This window comes from Lichenostomus cassidix, chromosome 4A, assembly GCF_008360975.1.
Source record: "Lichenostomus cassidix isolate B80296 chromosome 4A, HeHo_3.0, whole genome shotgun sequence".
Lineage (NCBI taxonomy): Eukaryota > Metazoa > Chordata > Aves > Passeriformes > Meliphagidae > Lichenostomus > Lichenostomus cassidix.
Genome location: NC_139485.1, coordinates 4,624,828 through 4,647,700, shown reverse-complemented (window position 1 = coordinate 4,647,700; position 22,873 = coordinate 4,624,828). Strand labels below are relative to the sequence as shown.

General features: G+C 39.9%; 1 protein-coding gene across 3 annotated transcripts in view; it reads right to left on the bottom strand.

Moving 5' to 3' along the window:
* The window catches only part of HTR2C (5-hydroxytryptamine receptor 2C), a 224,847-nt gene extending 208,941 nt beyond the window's left edge, over positions 1-15,906 (bottom strand). Inside the window, exons 1-2 of one of the 3 annotated variants that reach the window (XM_085060269.1) lie at positions 11,281-11,321; positions 9,519-9,573 (exon numbers count right to left, since the gene is read on the bottom strand). The gene's annotated coding sequence lies outside the window, so the exon portion shown is untranslated. Of the gene's footprint in view, positions 1-9,518; positions 9,710-11,280; positions 11,322-15,742 lie in introns of those variants that run through there. The other 2 variants (XM_085060273.1, XM_085060270.1) reach the window with 2 other exon arrangements.
* Between the last annotated feature and the right edge of the window lie 6,967 nt (positions 15,907-22,873).

Below are 22,873 nucleotides of genomic sequence, written 5' to 3'. Positions count from 1 at the left end.
AAATCTGAGCTATTGAACTTCCTGCTTACTCATGAGGAGGAGTAACAACAGCACTTGGAGAATCATAGCTTCCTGAAGATTGTTCATCATGGCCAGCAGTCTCCCAGGGCCAGGAGAAGGTAAGAGTGGGGTGCATTTGTGTCTCCTTTTGAGCAGATGCATATTCCCTCACTCTTCTAAGAGTAAAATCTATAGGAATTCTCCTGTAGACCTCTGGGTTGCATTTCACACTCATTTCCATTTTTTGCATTCCCACCAGGGTTCATGGGACCACAGGCAGATCAGCCAAGGAAGGAATCCAACCCTCTGCTTTTATTTTTACCCGTTGTGCTTTCATCATAGCTGGGTGAGTGAGAAACCATCTGCTTCCTTGGGATGAAAAGGCAGGAAAAGGAGCTACAGTTTCCAGAGGAGTATATCTTTCAAGACACAGCATCTGTCCTTTCCATTCCTTCTGATTTATGGGGATTTTGGTTTGGTCCAAATTCACAGCTCCATTAGGAATGAGAGTAGCCTAATGTGACACTGTACCCAGAATGAATTTGGCTTGGTGACTACAGCTCATTCATTCTCAGGTATGATATTTCAGAGCACTTGATCCATGATACATAGTAGGTGACTTTCTAATTTCACTTATGCTCAGGCCACCCTGCTGCCTGGTATTAAAGAACAGGTTTTAGCTGGAGCTATTTAGTTTGAAGGATTAGATAACAAGGAGAAGTAACTTTCCTAATCAGAAATACATTGTGTTAAGATTTTGTACAGGAACTTTTGTAGTGCAGCACAGAATTGCTGGACATTCAATCTGATAATCCTTTATACGTGAAGGTAACAGGAGCAGCAGTACCTAATTTAGAGAAAAATAACTTTCTACTGAAAAAGAAGTATGTGAGGAAGCAGTGAGAACTAAAAATCTAATCTTTCTGATACACATAAATTTCAAGAATTTTTCATCTTTAAAACTGCTAGCACTGTAACAGTCAGAATTCCAGACACATGTATAAGACTGAAAGATTTTTCATATCACAAATATAGTCACTGCAAATGCAGTTCAAATAACAACCTTGATCTTCTAACTTTCCAGACAGTTACTAAAATTTGAAATCATCTTTCTAAAGCTTCTTAGAGATCTTCCTCAACTTCCTTACTGAAAGTTATCTGATAAAGCCTAATGAACAAACTAACCAACTCCTCATTTTCCTTTCAGTTATTTCTGTGGTAATCAATTTCCAGATTTATTCATAATTGTGTTTACATAAATCTTTGCCTTTGCAGAGGAAGGTATATCATTCTCAACACTGATCTGCCCAAATTTTCAAATCCTACATTCTTCCTGAGATGACACCAGGAATGGTGTGAACACTAAACTCATTTAGGGACCACAGAGCTAGGATGATGGAGGTGACAGTCAAGGTTGTCCACTTGCTGCTGGGCAGGTGGCACTGATACCCTCCTGACCCTGCTTCCCTTGTAGCCAGGTTCTCTGCAAGATTCCAGACATGAAAGTGCTTATTCTGCCCTAGCTAATACAAAAAAGATATTTCTACTTAATGACTACTTATTCTGTTCTAAGATATGCACACTTAGAACAACATGTCACCACCAAAGGCACCACAAATAAATCTTAAGAGACACAGTGCAGTGAAACAGGAACAGGAGATGAGCAGAAGGGAGATTTTTTGTGACAGAGGCAGAATGTGTGCAGCTTGGGAGCAGATTTCAGACCCTGGCAGTATCATCTAGACACAGGATTTAACCCAAGTTTTAGTAAAAATCTTAATCCAAGCCCTTTTAGCAAGTGATAATGTTGACACCAGCTAATCTCTGCCACCAACAGCTTCCAAAGCTAAGGCAGAGAGCCCACCAGCTCCAGAAACACTTTCCACATCCTTGGCTCAACTTGTAGGCAAAACTCAAATGTCAACACTTGTCCAGTGCTGGAAGAGACTTCCTATAGTACTCAAGACATTTGCATGGGGCTTGCAGGAAACAAGACCTCTAAAAGACCTACAGCCTCCCCAGGACATGTGTCAGGAGTGAAAGCCACAGGAGGCCTGAGCTGAACATCTGGGTCATCTTCCTCCAGAGCTGGCATAATGTTTAGACAAGTATTTTGCCAACAAAACTTTCTATGCATACTTTTAAAATCGCTTAGCAGGTGTTATATGCAAACCTGTGCTGAAGCATTAGGGTCCACAATTAACCCTCCTGGCTTGGACATGCTCTGGACTCAAGTCCTTGCCACACTTTCATTACTTAAGTCTCTTTATTGCCAAGGGGATAAGTACTGACTTTGCCTTTGTGAGGAGTGATGGAGGAAATGCAGATCTGCAGCTGCCAAGAGAGGTTGCTGAGGTACTTTTATTGGCAGGAGATCCAGGCATAAGTCTTACATGAGTACTGCAGGGAGGGCAGTATATAACACTCCTTACAATTTTAGGACACAGCAACCTAGAAACTACAAATCTGTGCAAAACTGGGCTCCAACTCGATCATATTTGTGCTGCAGTGGCTGTTGGACTTTGCAGAATCACTTCATTTAAAAAAATCCCTAGAAGAATTCTCAATAAGTATACTTATTCCTGTCATTCATTAACATACCTGCTGGCTAAAAATGACAAGGGACTTCCAGCATGACAGATAAGTTCTTAGCTAGGGAAGAATCAAGAATTGCTATATTCACCTTTTGAAATGTCTTGTCTATCATGGTTGTTGCACAGCTGTGTGTGTTCCTTAGTCCCTGGTAATTAATGTCACTGAGAAGTAACATTAATCCCCCATACTGACAGAAAGCAAAGGAGCAAGGCTGGAATTTATGCCCTTCTCTGCTTAAAGGGGGGAAGCTTTGACTCTGACTTGATTCAAGAGGGCTGAGATAATAACAGGACTTGGGAAGGTGATTTTCTCGTGTCTCAGTTGAGAAATGAGGAACAAAATTCCATAGCAGACCAGCAGCAAAGACATTAAATTTGTCCATTCTCAGAATGGACATTCTCAGTGACAATAAGGATGACAGGCTGCCACCTAAATAAACCTGTGCACTGCTTATTGGTTCCAAGATACATTCCTCCTAAACAGGCATGTGTGAAATAAAGAAAATAAAAGCATAATAAGCAATTGGAATAATTTCACACTCAAGCCATTCCAAATCTCATCTCCCAAAGACCCCGGTCAGGTTGCTTGAATTCCCACAAAGCATACTGTGCCTACAAAGCAATGCTGTTTGTCATGCACAGTAAGTCACATCTCGTTTTCAACCCTCCCTGCAAGCATCAGCTGGAAAATAACTACAGGTGAACCCTCTGCAGTCCCGATTCTGGAAGTTTAGACTTCACAAAATAAGCATTCCCCCACTTAGGCGTGGACACACTTGCCAAGCATGAGCTCAGCAGGTGCAGACCCACTTGTTCTGTCTGGAGCTGATCAACAACCAAGTAGCTGCTGTATGATCTCATTCCATGTTTGTCTGCAGTAAAGGCACTCTCCCTGCTCCCATCAGGAGCATTTCCTCAGCATTAAGGGAAGTCATGAGATGAATTTGCCCATCTAAACATAGTGATACTTCTTGAGACTTTCCAACATCAGACTTCCAAAAAGAAAAGGTTTATCTTAGCCCAAAGGCAATACTCGAGATGTTCTGTGCTCCCTCTGTGTCATTAAGGGCTTTCCCACAGAATAATGAGTCCCACCTCAAGTGGCTTCCTATGCATTGTTCAAAGTGGGTACACGGTGAGTTGATTCTCTCCATGCCTGAAAATTAACTTTGAGGCAGATGCAGTATGAGTTTTCATATCTGCCTCTCAGTGCCTTAGGTCACACTGTCCACAAATTCCTACCTCTTCAGACACCAGCTAAGAAATTAGCTCTTCCATTCTATTGATTCCTAAATTGCATTAAAAAGAACACATTTGAAAACCTTCCATGTCCAGTAGTGATTACAAAACAAGATGTACCTTGACCCACAGCTGTGTTTCAATTCTGAATTCTCCCTCTAGAGACACACCTGTGTGGTTTTGCATTTACAGTCAGGCAACAATAATATATCCAACTGAAAGATAAAGCTAAGAGAAAGATTTGACCTCACTACTTATAGATAGTCAGAATGCAAATCACCATGGAAATCTAGGCAGCTCATTATGAAGGGTGCAAGCTGAGGGGATGCAGAACAGCCAAGAGTGATAAATAGATTCTACTGAAGCTCATGTGATTTGTACATTATGAGTTTTTGTTGATACAGCTGTAGATGATACTGTAAGAGCTTTTTAAAACCCCGTTCCCTACAGTCATCTCTGTTTTTCATTATGAAAGGGAAGAAGAAATTCTGGAGGATCTCATTTTCAGAAACTAGCCAGGTCCCAGGAAAGCAGAGCTGTGTTCAAGACAAACATCCAGCTGCCTTTAAAGAGGATGTGTCACTCGCCAGAGGATTTGCCACATAATTACTTTGGATCCAATAAGGGGAAGACCAATTTATGTTAACCTTTTACTCCAATCCAAGCAATTTAGGCACACTGAGGCTCCTCTCCAGGACAACAGAATCAGCAGTGATATAACATCCAGTTGAATGTATTTGCTGTGTGAATACAGCACTGCCTAAAGTGCATAATACCAGAGTTTCTCTAGCTCTGGAAGTGGAAACCTAAGTATAAATGACCAAGACTGAAAGTTTAGAGGAATTCTTGAGCTGTTCCCATTGTAAAAGGAACTGACACTGCAGAAAAGGTACTGCCTATCTCCACTAGTCAGTGTTCTCTAATTCTGGCTTTCAGGAGTGAAATCAAACACCTCAATGAAGAGGCTAAAAGGAGAAATTGCTACTTAATGCAATGAACTGCTGCCATGCTTTAAAAAAATCCCAGCTTCATCAGCAGAGACACCATCTTTAAGTGAAGTTTAGCTCCTAAGAAGTTTTTTATTATATACACAGGACACTTCACAGTCTGAGAGATATAATATTTCCAAAGGATTCTCTTCTCTCTACAGCTAAGATTGAGGGGTGGAAAGGGCACCAGAGGACAGGTTTTCAGAACACATGTTTCGAGGCTCTGTTTAAATTCTAAGCCAATCCTACCTCCCAACATCACATTGAATCAATTTTTTTTTTTTTTTCCACAAAATGCTCATGTAAATTCTGGAAAATTGAGAATACAACAAACTTTCATTCCTAATCAATTATGCTCTGCTGTGAACAAGTATATTTTAATGTATCTCGAATTGATTTAAGTATTCTTAGATCCTTCCAAAAAGACATGTCTGACAAATTTTCTGTTTGCCAACTCCTGATATTAATAAATTGAGAACTCTCTTAAGACTGTGCTTAAGAAAAAAAAAAAGAAAACCAAAAACAAAAAACAAAGCATTGACTTCCCCTATATTAATTTATTAGGTTATTAACATTTTGAAAGGCTCATTCATCATCACAGTTGACAGTGATAGAGTCTAAACAATTGTTTTTGTTTTAAACTGAAACATGAGTCAAATCCAACCATGGGATCATTGTGAAGTGAACAGAACTACATCAAACTTGTATCCCAGTTTGGTCTGCAACTGGGAATTTGAGAAAACAGTGGATGTAATTCACAACTGGAGCAAAACAATTTCATGTCTGCTGGACTCCTTTCAAAGTTACTCTAATTGACACCTTCTTCAGAGAGGCAACAAGTGCTGAGAAAAACACCTCTGATGACTACAATTCACTGGCTTTTTCCCCGCGCTCTCATTATATGGAAGACAACTGAGAGCAAATATTTCCTTTTCTTCCTTTCTCAAAGGTCAATGGTTCCAAGCTAACCATTTCATGCAAATATATAATAGCTCCTCCTTTTTTTCAGAGACTCACAAAGCTAGATTAAATCAAAATGCAGGGTTTTTTTAAGGACAAAGTACAGTTTAAGGAGCATTTCTTCCATGAATTCCAGCAAAGGGATGAAACTGACTCAACGATGAAAAAAAGCCTCATCCATTTCCTTTGCCTTTTGACCATACTTGGGAGAACAAAACAATTATAAAAGCAGTTGACAGTTTTGTTTCAGTTATATAGACAACTAAAACTTCTGACTCTCCATGGTGCTGTTCACATAAGATATTTATTCCAGTGCAAAATGGCATTTCTATCAGAAGTTACTTTCACAACCCTTGGAACCAAAATATAACCTCCAGAATACTTAATTTTAGAATGTCCTTCAACAGCCTTATCTATCGAACCACCACTCACAGGAACCAAATCAGAAGCACTTCAGGGAATAGAAAATATATTATTATTATTATTATTAGCTAATCTACATTAATTTTATGCCAACACTGGGACACTTATTAGCAACTGGTTAAAATACACTGCTATACAGACCTTAATTGCAACTTCCCAAGGTATGCATTCTTTCACAAGTATATCATTGCACATAATGAAGCTAATTTAATTTGCATGCTTTAATAGCTCAGTAATTAGGTAATAGGAAGCATGCATGACTGGACAGAAAATTGCATCCTTCTCGTTTAGATTTTGTGCTGTATTTCCTTTTCCCTTCCAGGTAAAGAGTCTGACATCTGTTGTTTCACCCAGTTAATAAGTTTGGTTTTATTCTGAAATAAGGCAGCCCTAGTCTAACATCTACTTTATTAAGAGAAAAAGGGCTTTTTCTGTTACAGGCAAGGATTCACCCAGGAATTGCTGAGACACTTCTGGAAAGGAAGCCTTCATCTCACAAAGCCAAAAATGCAGTGACCCCCAGTCTGTGTGCAGCATTCTCCACTCAGCACGTGCACTTACATGACAAGTGCTGCATGGAGGAGCCTGTCCTCCTTTTACCCTTTGAAAAGAACCCTCCCATTAATCTATTTTTACTGATCATCATGAAAAGCAAATATTCTTTCCTGAAACATTTAGCTGGGTAGCAGTAGCAACCCAAGGTAACAGGATATGGATTGTTCATACAACATACTCTTGTAATTATTGCCTCTGATAGTCAGCAGTGAATACAAGAGCTATTCTCATTTTAAACTAATTAACCGTGAAAAAATGTCAGGCTCCTATTATCAATCTCAATCACTCAGCAGTAGCAACACTTACAGGTAAGGTCAGAATTTACTTCCGTTGTCAAAAGACAATGTCAAAGACATAGCATGCTATGGCATGGAGCAGGGGAGACATCTCTGCAGAACTGATTCCCAAATTCAGCTTCCTTGGGTGCCCTTGCTGGCAAAAAACCACTGGCAGCAGCAGCAGCCACTCTGGCTCTATGAAGTTTCATGTGATGGCAAAAAACTGCAGCCTTCTGGGGTACACATGTAGATTTACAAATAACCTACAGCTCCTGATAAGTTTGAAAAGCCCCATCTGAAGGAAAACCAGGATGCTCCTCCCTGTGAATCTAGCAAGTGGTGAAATTGCATCCTTCCACATGTGACATGGGCAAGAAGTTCTGACTGTTCTGCTGCACTCCCAAAAGCAAAGAGCCGTGGATTGGCTTTAAGCACAGGCATTAGATGTCTGAGCATGTTTGTGGGCTGTGGCCAATCTGAATTCTGAGCATCCCAGAGTCACAGATGACTTAGAACCCCATACAGCCAACATCCAGAACATGGAAGTCTGAGAAAACACAAACCCAAGACTCAAAGGTCACAGGCACCAAAGAGAGCAGTCATCATGTCAAGAGGCTTTTATGACATGTTATAAAGGCACACCAGCAGGCTAAAAATTCGAGGTTGGATTTCCATGCTGGGGTATAACTCTGAGCACTGCCAGCTTCCTTTAGACAGTTCCTGCCTCTGGTTTTCCTGGATGTGGACCTCTGCTGCTTACAAACTTTTCAAAAAGTAGTACAGGGTTATTTGCACACAGAACAAGAAATTTCTGTGCTGACCAAAATTATTTTCACTGCTGTCCCCAAGCACAGATGGTAATTTGATGGTTTCAATAGAAGTGTAAGAGTATTAACCAGCTGTAACATTTACTCTGGTTTATAAATTAAATGGAATATCATACCCAGTAGGTATCTAAAACCCTAAAGAGTCTTCTAACAAATTTGTAATTTCAGTTTGAGATTACTTTTTTTAAACTTCTCCAAGACATATTAAATATCTCTGTCCATAGCCAGAAAAAAAAATTATCAGTGAATGCTTATTTTGTGCCACAATGAAATATCAGAGAAAGCATACAAAGTTTACTTACTTATTATCATGACTTGGATGGTTATTAGAACAAAATGCTCTGTGAAGAACTCTTCTATGGAAAAGGTCAAGTACACTGAAAACAGTTTTGTTAGAGGTACTGTGTAAAACATGCATCTCACAGCTTGGATCCCTTGGTACAAATAGTTTAAAAGGACTAAGTTTTTTTATTATGATGGTCTGGTGGTAAACTGACCTACAAATCACTGCATTTCAAGGACTAATTTGCTATGCTATCCCCTCCCTCTCTTGCAATCTTGTTCTGAGGGTAGAGCAGAAACTGGAACCCACCCAAAGCAAACACTATAGATCTTTTTTGGCAGTTTTTATAGCACAAGTTTTATATGGAGACTACATGCAAGATGCTGATGCAAGCATTCTGCAGTACATGCAGTCCCCAGGACCTTCAGTTCTTGCAGACACTTATGCACATACATAAATGAAAGTAATTTCATTAAAAGCGGATGTACTGTTCTGATGAAAAATACTCTGTCTGTCCCTAAACACTTGCAAGATTTGCAAGCTTACCATTCTGTGAATATCTGGGTCAGACCTCAGGAACCAAATGACCTTCATGAGCTTCAGGAAAAGCAACTGTGTTCTCTAAGGGAGCTCCCCTTCAGTTCTAACTTCCTCTATTTCCGGGATAAATTCTCATGACCCTTAGAAAACCTCAGAGGTGGTTAATGAACAGGCTGGCTAGACCTGCCTGGTCTGATAGTACCACTAATGTGCACTAATGATCTCTTGTTCTCCTCAGCTGCTGAAGGTGCTGGAGCATTCAGTAAGGCCAAGCTCAGCAGCTTGGGCTAATTATCAGGGAGGCTGGGCAGGAGCAGTGACACTCCAGTGACACAGGGCTGCACACTGCCACACTGGGTGGGAGTCAGCTCTCAGAGAGCCACCTCAGCACACCCTGTGTCAGGCCAGGCCCCTGGGAATAGGCAAGGAGTGCAAAAGCTGTCATATCTGTCAATGCCAACAGACAAGGAAAGAGAAAAGTCGCATCAAGTGCCCTTGGTTGAAACATCCCTTGCATCTGCCAACATAGATTTCCAGTCAGCGAAACACTGGACCATGTTAGCAAAGGGTTTTTGCCAAGGCTCAGGCTTTGGGGACAGGTATGGCAGCATCTTCCTGTACTCAGACCCATTTAGTCACTCCATACTAGGATGTTTCCCAGGAAATGAAATCCCCACACAAAAGGAAGCTAAATATTAATAACACCCAGGCAGAAGGCAGGTATTCCCACACTATTACTCATATCTTGGTAAAGAAGATGCAGGTGGCTGCCTCTGAACCCCCCAAAACATATGTTATGTCTGAAAGAGCAAATCTCTGCTAGCACTTACCCAGTGAATGTGAAGCAGGCTCTCCCTGCTGCCAGCAGTGCCAGGCTGGGACAGTCTGTGAAAGCACAGGAGAAAGATTTGATGCCTTATGGCACAGAAATGGTTTCTTTCTTAATCTCCAGGGCATCAGGACTAAATACAACAAATCAAACAAGCTGCTTCTGATCTCCACACCAGCTGCTTTCCATAAGGACAAGATGGTGCTCACCTGAAACTAATTGCCATAAGTCCCACGTGAAGATTTTGGCTCACTGGAGTTGGGTAATAGAGCTCAGCCGTGTTACAGACACCCCCGAATTTCTAACATTACACCCATGATTGCAGAGTTGGAGGCTATCAGAGCAACCAAAAAGAGAATCTATTCCAAAGAGAGTCCACAGAAAGGCAAAAATATTTGTAAAATGCACATGCTAGCAGTTACAACAAGATTATTTCACTCCTACCCTTCAAGCTTGTGGTGAGAAGTTAATTATGAAAATTCATTTTAAAAATGTTGAAAATGTAGCTACACTGAATTCCTTAAGTGATTTCAGTCTCATAAATTTCAGTAGGGTTTGGTAAATAACATATCTTTGCCAGGGAGGAATATGTGATAATTTATTCTCCTGCACTACACAATGAACGTTAAATCAGGACAGTATCTGCAAACTCAAAAGGTCAAACAATCAGAGAATTTGCCTGCAATTAAATTATTTCAACTCTGTAGAATACATTTTTCTATAGCAGCAACAAGCTTTTACTTACAATGAAGAATTAATCATAGAATCATTTAGGCTGGAAAAAAACCTTAAGGCCATAGAGTCCAACTGCAAACCTAACACTGCCAGGGATATTATAAAAGTTAAGAAGTGGGCAAGTGTTGAATGCAAATCAACTGAAGACATATGATTGTAGCACTGAAAAAGATATATATTGGAAGCAGAACATTGGAAATGGCAAAATAAGAGACAGAAGACACAACGTGTTAAAAATCACAGAAAACAATGGGATTCTAAATAAAGCTATAGACCTGAGCATAAAACAAGATACAGACAACATCTAAAATTTACCAGAACAGTTTAAGAAATTCATTTAACAAGTTGCAGGAAAATACATTTTGCAGCATCTAAGCTAAAAGTGCCAGTAGACCATTATTAAAATGAAAGTGTAAAGGCTATTCTTCTAGCTGTGAGTTACTGAGTTCTAGAAGAGCAATTCCCAGGAAGAATGACATTCACTCATTTCTGCTATTTTAATACCAAATTACATCATGAACCATTGAGATATTATTTTATATATTTGAAAGATTTCATTCAAAGGGAACTGTACTCCAATTTTTAATGCTTAGAAAAAGCATTTTCTGGCAAATTTTTATTTCATTTCAGACCTTCTAATGACTGTGGAGTCTCTTGTTCTTAGTCAAGGTGAGTTAAGAAATCTCAGTACTGATGGTTATTATTAATGAGTTTTCAGCCTAGAGGACAAAAAAAAACCTCACAAAAAAGGACAATTCCATTTATTTGAAAAATAGGGTAGAGTCCTTGCAACGCTTCAGTTCTATTGAAGTAGGAAATATATGTTAAGCAGCCAAAAGCCTGAGTGGGCATCCTTTTATTTTACTGGAAATATGTACACATTTGAGACTACCAAAGGTCAGAACAAAGTAATCAGGCCTCTTACTGTAACTGGACTGAGCTCCATCTGGAATGATTTACATGACATTTACATTTTTTCCCCAGGATATCAATAATCCAATGTTAGAATAGTTGCTGGTGAGTCTCACCTGCCCTCCTCAAGGACATGAGCATCACCACAAGTCCACTGTTGAATAAATGGAGACACAGACATCAGCTCCATTCACTGCAGCAGAAGCTTAATTCTTGCATAAATATTTCTTAACATGGATGTCAAGGGGTACAAAGACTTATTTTTGGGCCAATGTTCCTCCTATCTAATGACAAGATCTGGCAGCAACACCTTGTCTGATATATGCCTCAGAAATGCAGTTTTGACAAAGGTTCCTTTTTCCTAAATTATGCAATTCTTTAGCTCTGAACAGACTAAATACCAAACAGAATCTAAAAAAAAAAAAGTTCAGTGGAGGGAATAGGAATAGATAAATCTGTTGCAAAATACCCCTGATCATCTCAGCATGCAAATTCCACAGTGTCACCATGCATTAGAGAAGCTAATAGCTACATGAAATGCTACTTTTCCCCTTAATGGGCTAAATATAAAGCTAAAATTCATGTTTAAGTTATAAGATACATCACTAGAAATGACAGCAGAGCATGCATGTGCTCTGGTTTGGGATAAGTAATGTGTTTTTCTGGATTTATGCAGCCCAAGAAAGAAGGGTTTTGGTACACACAAGGGATAGGGACAGCTCAAAGGGATTTATTTCAGTCTGTCCTGTATTTTTGAAAATCAAGTACTTCAGTTTAACTCTTGCCCTTCCCAAGTGATCTTTGTGAAGAAATCAGAGTGAGAAAACAAACCAGCTTTTAAAAAGCAGCTAAGAAAGTACATCTTAACATCACACTGCAAACAAAGTCATTAAAAAAGACTCTGTAAGTGAAAAAACAATATTTCTTCTGTAAAGTTTTAATGCAGTGAATCCAATCCTTACAAAAACAGAATCAATATAAACACAATCATGTTTGGAACTTTCTACTTATGTAATGACATTAAGTACTCTGGAATTTAAATTGTGTTCATTTTGAGTGTGGTGACAGTTTCAGATAAAAGTGCTTCAGAGGTATATAAAATATGCTTTTAAAAGGAAGTATCTTTAACACTTGAATGCATACTCTCTGACTGAAAGCCTTGCTGCAAAAAGTACATCTATATTTCACAACACATTTTTCTATCAACACGTCTAAGTTTCCAATTTTGTGACAGGTATGTAGAAATTTCAGACCTGAGAACCAAAGATTTCCAACTGTCCTTTAAGTATTTGGGAGTGCAAACAGTTCACATAAAAGTAATAGAAATCATAAGCAAATAATGGGAATGTGGTTTTCCTTGGAAACAGCTGTGACAGGAAATACATTTCTCTAGCTAGATAACAACAACAAAAAGAAAATAATACTCTAATTCCCTACACCAACACAATACATTTAGGTTTTTTCCTGTCACACAAGATTTACTAGTGGAAATAGTGAATAAAGAGCAGAGCCATGATTTCAACAATTCTATCAGGCAAAGGAGAAAGCAGGTGACTATATAAACTAACAGCTGTGTCATTTCAGCATCCTGATGCAAGCAGAGGGATTTTCCTCTGAGCAATAGGTCTGCATTAAAGTTTCATAAGCTTATTTTATGCTAGTCAGAATGACAATGCACATTTCTACATGGCAACACGTCTTCTGGGCATGAATGCAGCCAGTTGATTATTGACAATGGGATTTCTGAATTGATATAGACAATTCAACATTCCACTGAATCACTAGGTCATCAAGAATCAGTGATGGTGTCAAACCAAGTAAGGGAAAGGAATAAAAATGTGTGTACAGACCTGACCAGACCATGAGAGAGAGCTCTTATGGTGGCTGTGGAATAAGCACCACAAAGTACTTTTCTGGTTAAAGACATTCCACTGCATTATGACACAAGTACATGTGCACTGGAAGTGTGCAGTTAAACAGCACAAGCATGGGGTGTTGGGTGGAACTGCAGCTCAGATTAAAAGATGTTTGAGATCCTCCCTTTTCCTCCTGTAATCCAGTCATTGATGCCTCCCAGTTCTTCAACAACACAAAGTCAGGATCAGCAGCCACAGGTGCTGCAAAAGCCCAGTTCAGCCCCAGATGGAGTTCCTTGTCCCTGAGCAAGGAGAGAGGCACTGCCACAGCAGGAGACCACAGCACACAGGCTGTATCCGAATGCACATGCACAAGGGGGAGGCATTGGCCAAATTTTATGTGCTTGGATTCAGGACCTTAGCACTCATCCCGCAAGGCAGTGCTTTGGGTGCAACACATTTGGGGTTCCACATAGCTCAGGAGCTGTGCCAAGCCATCTCCAGGTCTCACTGCCCCCAAAGCCCTGGGGCTAGGGACAGCCAGGGGGGTTAGCACCCATGGTTTGAGGTAACAGAATTGTTAACTGGGGGGGGGGAATGGCCTTTCAGGCTTTCTGAAGGGAGGAAGAGCTGATTTCAGAGCTGATGAGGCTCATGTTGCAGATAGCACCAAAAATAAGCACATTTTACAGGCAGGTTAGGAGTAAAATACATGACAATAGTAACTTCACAAGAAATTCTTTTCCCCAACCTGTTGGATGTCCACTTTGCCATCATGGCTTCTGTTAAAATAACCACCCTGACAGGAGAATCTCACCATCATAACAGCTTGCTATTACTCCATGAGAGTGTGCTCACTTCAAACTACAAAAACAACTCTGATTAATTTAACCCATTCTTCTGCACTACCATACTTCAGAAGAGAAGGGAATGGCAACAGGCAGTGTAAAATCTAGAAAAGAATCAAACTCAAGGGTGCTAATACCTATTGGACATGAAAAACCAAAACAAAAATCACCAAAAAACAAAATCCCCATAATTAATTGTCATAAAAATCTCCACATGTTTATGGCAGGGTAAACAGAGATCAATAGAGTAATAAATTTATCCCTGTGCTTATTTTTTGTTCCTTCACTATTGTTACCTAGATGCAAAAGAGAAAGAACCAGAACTAGAAGTCGGGAGACCGACGATTAACATAATTACTTAATAAAATCCCCAAAAAGGAGAGTAACCTAGAACAAGATACTTTCATGCACTAAAGCTTTTTGTCTTCAAAACTTGCAAAGAGTGTAAATTAAGGGATTATAAATTGAAAGAGAACAGCTTCCACTTTCATACTTTCTTCTTTCCTTTGGCACAGGGACATGAAAACAGCAGAGAACTGGCCCTGGTTCATTGAGTAATCAGGCTGGTAAAAGAAAATTTAAAAAAAAAAAAAAAATTAAGAACCAAAGCAGAAACAAAGCGTTTCAACTTCCCACTCTCTGATTTTACACAGGATCTACAATCCTACTGATGCCAGAACAGTCAAGATCAATTGATGCTCTTGAAGAAAGGGACAGGTACAGGATGCTGGAAGATGCTTTTCCTATTCTAGCCCAGAGGCATCACTGTGTTATCATCAGTCAAAATAATCAGAAGAATTCTGATGCTGGCTAAAGCATTATCTGCATAATTTCAAATAAAGTAAATTTTCCTGAATAGCACTTCAGAAGGTGAATAATTCATGTACCTGTGGTGATTTGCCCTCCTGACTTCTAGATCACCTTAGCCAATTTAAAGTATTTTTTGACTTCTATCCTCTGTTCCTTTAGGTCCCAGGGCTCAAGAGAAATGTGACATTCACTCAAAGTGAATTATTAACTTGATAAACAAAAATCCTGCTTTTCAAAGTGCAATTAATTGTGAAACTCATTATCACAAGATATCGTTTAGATGAGAAGCTTAAAAATAGAGATGCAGGACACTGCAAAGATCTCCAGAACAGCAAGATTTAAAACAGAGAGTATTGGTAAACTCAGTAAAATATCATCTCCCAGGCTTCAAGACCTCTTTGTCTACTGCTGTTCTAGAAAGACACTCTATCAGGTGAATTTCAGGAGATACGATCTGATAATACCTAGAATTTGCCTTTTGGGACCCTGCCTTCTGAAAAGAAAAGGCAATATAAAGATGGAGCTCTCTATAGCATAGCAAAGACCTCCTTTACCCAACAAGATCCACACCAGTAAATGAATGGCAGGCATGTGAATGTTTCTGGGAACCTCCTCGGAGAGATTTAATTGCTAAGCATAATTCTGCAAAAGACTTCATTTTGTTTCAGTGGCAATAAAGAGCATCATCATGATCTTATACAATTATATATTCTAAAACTGAAGTAAACTATAGTTTCTGATACCATTTTATTCCTATTATCAAAGAAACATGAATCAGATCAGCAAAACTGTGATCCCAGCTCCACAGAGCATCTTCAAAGCTCATCCTTGTCTTAGGAGTTGGTTTGTCAAAACAACCCATGAGTGCCCAGAAGTGAACCAAAATATCCTCCCTGGGCTCTGCTTCACTGCCTGCCATGTGAACAATTTGTAGTTATAGCAAGAAACTTGTTTCTTAGACTGGTACACACTTTTACAATCCTCAGGCATTACCTGCTGCTGCTCCACCAGCGAGGTTGGGCATCCTAATTAGAGGAACTAATTTATCTTTGACATCTCCTTACCTGGAACCTGGCCGAGGGCAGCTTGATCAGTGTGGGAGCACTCAGAGAACTGTCACGAGACTGGTTCAAACACAAAATGGATCGTTGCTGCTGCACCAGAAGTGTAATTTTACAGATGCTTCAAAGGCCTTTAAAATGCAGTGGCCCTGCTGCACAAGTTTCACTGAAGCATTCTGAAAAAGCACAGGTGCTGGAGAGGGGGAAAAAAAGAAAAAGAACAAGATATAACAAAATGGGAGAAATTATAATGACTAATTATGATTTTAAAAAAACCAAGCTATAATCCATATCACGAATAGGCTTGGACACGGTTGGTGCTCCTGGCTGCCAGGTCACACTGTGCCTCATATTTTACTAAAATAATACAAAAATGATGGTGTAAAAGAAGTAGTTGGTCTAGAAATACACATCTTAAATCAACTTCCAAACTACTTTGGTTCGTTTTCCTTAAAATAGTTAATGGCAACAAGAAAATTTGAGTTGCAGAACTAACAGTACTGGTAGGTTTGTGCCTTGTGGTTCGACTCTGTAATGTGTAACACATTGCTGGCACTACTGAAAGCTTTGTTATATTTGGGATATCTGTATTTCATATAAATTCCAGGAAGAACTCAAGTGCTAAGCACACGATGAAACATTTCCCTTATGGACACTAATTGAGTTGCTTTCCTTTAATTAGCCATCTGCTTTCATGGAATTCCTCCAGATTTTGTAAGCTGAATATCCATCTCTCTGTCAGGTTTTACAGTAATCTGACAACAGGTTAAAAAGTTATTGAGTGAACACAGAGGGACAGACTGACAACGTCTCAAAAAAAATTTAATTGCCTCAGGAAACAAGGCTAAAATAGATGCATAATTTATAGTTACTTCTGATCATGGGTCCACTGTCAGGCTACAATGCAGAGCTCAGGAGTCAATTTGATTATTAAAAAGAAAAAGAAATTAGTACATCAGGGGAAATGTATCAATGCTTCAAACATTGATGGATTGTTGAGGTGCCAGCAAAGCAAATACTGCTGCCACAGATGAGAAGAGCTACTGCTGGATGGACAGATGAGACAAGGTCCAGAATAGTTAGGGGGGTGGTAAGTCAGATATTTCAGTCCTTAAAAAAGTTGAATGGAAGTTTTGATGAAATGTTCAAATAAAATGCATCCTAAACTCATCTTTACCTCACTTAGCCCCCAATGAGTTTCATTACTAATCCCCGATAAGCTCAAAACAGCCATTAAAATTTGAGAGCAATCTTGCACAGTGCAGAGGATACTATTATTATCTGTGGTAACCCACACTGACTAAGAAATGCTAAAAAAACCCTGCAGTTCATAATAGTTTAGACTATGGCACCATTGACGCACATTTTTCATTTTTTTTCCCAGCAAAATTAGAACTCTGATAGGCAACAAGAGACCTCTTGCAGCTGAATGGAGATGCTGGGGAGAAACGCAGTGCTTCTACCAGCTGGCAGGTCAAACAAGTGCTCTGCAGTCACCCGACTTTATCTTTCTGCAAAAATGCACTTTAACTCAAATATTTCTGTGTAGCTGCACTGAAGATGTTAACTGGTTGGTCTTCCCTGAGAAACACACATGCTGGTCTGTGGGCAACAGCAGTGACCCAGCCTGCACCACCCTTGGCTTTAAAACATGCAAAGGATGTGGCTTTCATAAATCCAAGCCAATCCATAGGATCATTGCAACTTTGTCATTTGGTGAAAGGGGGAAAAAATATAAAATAAATACCAACTGACAGAAGCAACACATTTGTACTCATGGATTACCTCAGGGAACCATTCCACAATGGTCACTCTGAAAAGAGTAATTCTGCCCTGCAAAGGAGAAATGCCAGTTTCCCTGCACGTTCTGCTGGCTCAGCAGTTTGATGGCAGTGCCTGCTGACAACACTTGCAGCACAAGTAGGTTACACAAAGCAGCAGTCCCAGGACAGCCAACAAAGCCCTTGCAGGCCCAGAAGGGGATGAACACAGCTCTCCATCACCCCAGGACCCCACTGCTCCACAACCAGGTTTGTGCTGGCTGAATCCACACAGCAGCACAGCTCTGCACTGCCTGCTGAGAAAGTTCCTGTGCCAAAAAGCCCCCATCACACCTGATTAACCTGCAATGAAAGGTTCTCTCCTCTGTATTAACCTGGTGTAGATGATGACTAAGTCCTCATTTGTAAGGCAGACCACATCTCTTGCACAGAGAGATCACTGCTAGACAGCAATACCACATACCCAGTTAATTATGATTTCTATAATTTGGGCTCTTAATGGTTTCTTAGTCAGAAAGCAGTTATGAAAAAGCTTTGGAACATAAATACTGCATAAATTTTCATAACTTAAGACAAAAAGTTGGTCGATGTTCTCTAAAGCTGACAAACTGCATGCTACAGTAGTTAAAAAGAGTACAGAGTTTATGTACAACCTGCATGCAAGCTCGTATTGCTCCTATCCACTTCTTACAAACTGGCAATCACAGATGGTCTCATAACAGACTTGGAACAGAAAATAGATCTTTGCATTTGGAATGTGCAAGTTACACTTCTACATTAACAGATTTGTAATTCACAGTGTGACATTCAATGAAGGAAGACATGGTAAGGGTGTTGTACATTTTAACATACTTACATAATGAGCAATTATGTTGAATATATTCAAAAATAGAATTTATGTAGGTTGGGAAAAGTCCACAATTAGTAATAGTTTTCCTTTCTAGAAGTTCTGATACCTTGAATGGCTTACACGGATTTTTTTTTGGTGTATTGATGCTAAAGAATTTTCATATAACAAACAGTGAACCAAACCTGAAAAAGTAACAGTTTGATTTTGGAAATAACATGATGAAATATTGTGATGCTACAAGACTTGACAGAAGCATTGCAAAAAGGTGCTTTATGATGGCGCATTGTTCTATTTTTCTAGTCATCTCCAAAGTTCTAATTTTTTTAGCTGTTGTCAGGAACAAAAATAAGGACTTGTTCCTTTCCCTTGTTAGAAAGAAAAAAAAAAATTAAAGGGACTCAAGTTCCACTATTCATTAAATACTGCTGTGGTAGGGAGATGAGATGGCCTGAAGAAAAGAGGAGCTATTCAGATGTGGGAAGGAATGGACAACCTGGTGCACCAGCCCTTTGAGTCCTCTAATTTCCTGTTCCATTCTGCAATACCACTGCCACCTGCCCAACAAACACAGCAATACACAGCAGCAGCACCCTGGTCTAGAATCAATATTTGAGATGTTGCTCAATTCTAAAATAGTTATCCCAAACTCCAGGCCACCCACATGCACTAACCAAGCAGAAGAACAAGGAAGGGTGTGATTTTGTCGGTGGAAATGAAAAAGCTGCCTTTAACTTTGCTATTCTTTGGTGTCAATCATTCCACCTCCAAAAGCCTTACCACGCTGTGTCTCAAGGCTGGAAGACTATATGGAAAATTTGTAATTAATCCAAACCAAAGTCACATGGAGACAAAGTGACCTTATTCCAATCAGTGAGAAAGGCAATATAAAAATCACCTGCATTTACAGTTACTTGCACAAGCTACTTTCACTATTAATCATTTAGTCAATAATGATTCATAACAAACAGAGCTTATCTTGGTTTTGTTACTTACATCTTGAGCTTGTAAAATCAGGTACATGCAGACAGCTTACTTCAAGAAGTTTTTGATTCTGGGCCTGCTGCTGCACGTTTCCCTCCCCTCAGCACTGTGCTCCTCAGCTTGGGGTGTACCTGCAGCCTCTTTTGGTCTTCAGCTTCCTGCTCTGTCCATCACTGCTCTTACCAGTTATTGGTTTTGGTTTTATTTTAAACATATCAAAGCAGATTTATTGCTTCTGTTTCTATGCATAAGTGATTGTTACATGCAATCATTTTAAATTATAATACTCTGAATTAATTTTTTGTTTTGATTTTTTCTTTGTGGCACAATTGAGTGCAATGATTGACAAGGTCCTTACAGGACCTGTGACCTGCACTAAAACCTGCAGTGATGCCAGAAGAGTTTATTTCCATGCCATGGTAGCTGTCAATCATTCCAGAAAGTAGGTTGCTTAACCAAGTCTGGACCTTACCTATTTCAGGAGTAGAAGCACTGTGAACCATTCTGGACTGGCAGCAATGCTACTTCTCTATGCAAAGGAGCTTATAAGTCACACAGCCACCAGCCATTTGTCATTTCCTCAGTTCAGAAGACTGCTTTGCAAACAGGATTTAGCCCATGAGTCACTATTTGGCCTTCTGTTCTCTAGAAAAATCAATTATCAGCTCAAACTGCCCTTCCTCTGTGACTCCAAAGCCATAAGGAAAGCACCTTGGATGCCCTTTCTTCCAGAGCAGGAAAAAGAGAAACTACAGCAGCATTACTGCCCCCTTTCACCCTTTCCTCTTTATCAAGTTCTTCAGTTCCAAAGTGCAAAGAGCTAAAAGACCTTGGCCTTCTGCAGCAATGGTCAGCTTTTATTGCCAGGGTCTCTTCAACACTGATGATTATCTCAGAAGAGATAAAACTATATATAAACAATCATATTTGACTTCTGTGCAAGTGGCCACTTTTGACTGGGAAGCAAGATGAGTGATGTACCTCTAAATAATCCAAACAAATAACACTTTGGAAGCTACTGGAAGCACATTAGGCTTAGTGAACACAGCTGGGAAATTTTTCTCTCAGAGTTGAGTATATTCCTCTATCCACTTAAAAGTGTGCCAAAACAACAATGGGTTTGCACAATCAGGCTTTCATTTCCCCTCCCCAGCAGAGATGGAAGTTACATGTAGAAATTTTTTTTCCAAATCAGCCACCAGTAACATCACAGAGGCTTCTTTAGCCACATTCTGCATAGCTGTAGTTACATTAGTAAACATAAAATGTACTTTCATAAGTTAAGCCAACTAATTTAGGACTGACAAATTGAATGAGTCATTTCACAAGTGTTTCACATTCATTTCTCTGCAAAATTAATCCTGAGGAAGGAAAGCTGCTTCTATAGTAGGTATTAATATATTTAGGATCATACTTGTTTCTCCATGCTTTGCCTCCTCAGTTTTATATATTTTCTACACCAAGGAAAACAAATGGCATACCACAATAAAATGCTGGTGTCAGTTTAAGCCTCAGTTTGGAGCACTAGGGAGTTTCCAGCAAAACTCCAGTTTGGTTAAAGATTTCCCCACATCTCTGTGTCCTGAATCCACTGCTGACATCCCAGAATACCTTGTTCTCTACAGCTTCAAAGACTTGTGGATTTTCACAGAAGGAAAACAGACATCACATATGCTCTTACCATAGGAAACAATTGTGGGGGGACTCAAAAGTTCCATCACCCACTCCTGCTGCCCAGAGGCAGCAGATGAAGTATCTCTAATGAGATTGCAGATTATGAATTAATCTTCACAATTACACAGAAGACAAACACAATTAGAGACAAATACTTTAACCTGATTTCTCTGCTGAGTGTTTAAGCTCTGGGAAGCTGGACAGTCCATAAACACAGAATTCCCCATGTTTGATTTTATCAGGGGTAGTAGAACATCACATCAAACAACTCATTTCCCAGTGAGCCCAACAACACAACATTTGGGCTGCAGAGTGGGTACCAGCTATGCTTCAGGGGTCTATGTGCATTTTGAATTGTGGTTGCCTGGAATTTGCAGTCAGCAGGAGCAATAGGTAGTTTTTGTGGAGCACAGTCAGACCTCCCTGCCTCAGGCACTGCTTGCCACAAGTCCTGCTCCCACATTCCTTGAAAGCTGAGGCCATGGCACAACTCAAACACCAGCAGCTTCCCCTCTGTGTGCAGTAAAATTCACATAACCTGGCTCTCAGAAGACCCTGGGCACACAGGGACTGAGCCTTGATTGCCTCATTCACTTTTAATCAAATTCCGCTGTTTGAGTTTTGGGGTTTTTTTTTTCATTTATAGCTTTACATCATGTTAAAACTAATTTCTCCTAAAAAAAAAAAACCAACATTTTGTATGGGAGACTTCCCAAGATGCAAGGGTCACCCTTTCCATCAGAAATCATTGGTCAGAAGTTAAAATTGCAGTCAGCTTTGAAGAAGGTTGTGGTGACTTCTGCTGTGCCATGGTACTGTCAGAGAATTCTGCTACTATATAGCCCTGGCACTCAGCGTCTGTGCCATTAATAACAGTAAGTTCAAGTATTAACTGCATTTGGACAGAAGCATGTTCTTGACTCCTTCTTGCAAAGGTCTCTGGACTGTTCTATGAGTCTCTGTTTTGGGAATAACTGTGAGTTGGCTGCAAATGTGGATCACTAGACTAAGATGGTAAAGGTTCTTTCTAAAATCTAGCTTTCAGAAAAAGAGAAATTTGTTTTAAAAACAGTACAGTAACTTTGAGGAAAATTCTCTCATCCACTGTCAAATACAATTTCTCTTTGTTTAACATGCTCTCACCTTACCTTCTGGAACATCAAAAACCTCACTTTCAGGTGCATGTCTGCATGTCAGCAGAAAAAGATACAGTTTTGCACTAAATTCAAAATGCTTTCCCCATGCACTTGGGAAATAGGAAAAATAAAAGATGTACTTAAGCACTTGAATACAAAAAAACATCAGAACCAAACAAAAATTTTTTTAGTAACCACTTCACTTAAACCAAAGCAGAAACATTGCTAGCCACCAATCTTTCCTCCTTCTGAGAGTCCTTCCAGATTCAGCACCATGAGATTAGGAAAACAAGCAATTTCAGAGAGATGGGATCATTCCTCCATCCAAAGTGTGTTTCCCTGGCTGGTGTTTGACTGAACGCTGCCAAGGAATTCTCTGCAAACATCCATACAGCTGCAGATCTCCAACAGGAAACACAGATGGAGCTGAAGCAGGCAAGGCAAAAATAAAACCCTGACAATCTCCCTGCACTCACTGCTGGGGGATTTGTGCAACACCTCCTCTGGTGCTGCTGTGCAGGAGCTGCTGACACTGGCACAGGGCAGCAGCGAGAAGCAAACTCTTGGATTAATGGCCACAGCCTGATGCTCCTGGGGGTCTGGGCTCTGACAGAGGTTTACTGCTCAAGGAGCCCCAGCATGTTTGAGCCACTGACCCCAGCATGAGACCTCTCGCCCCTGGAGTTATTACAGACAAAGGTTTAACCAGACC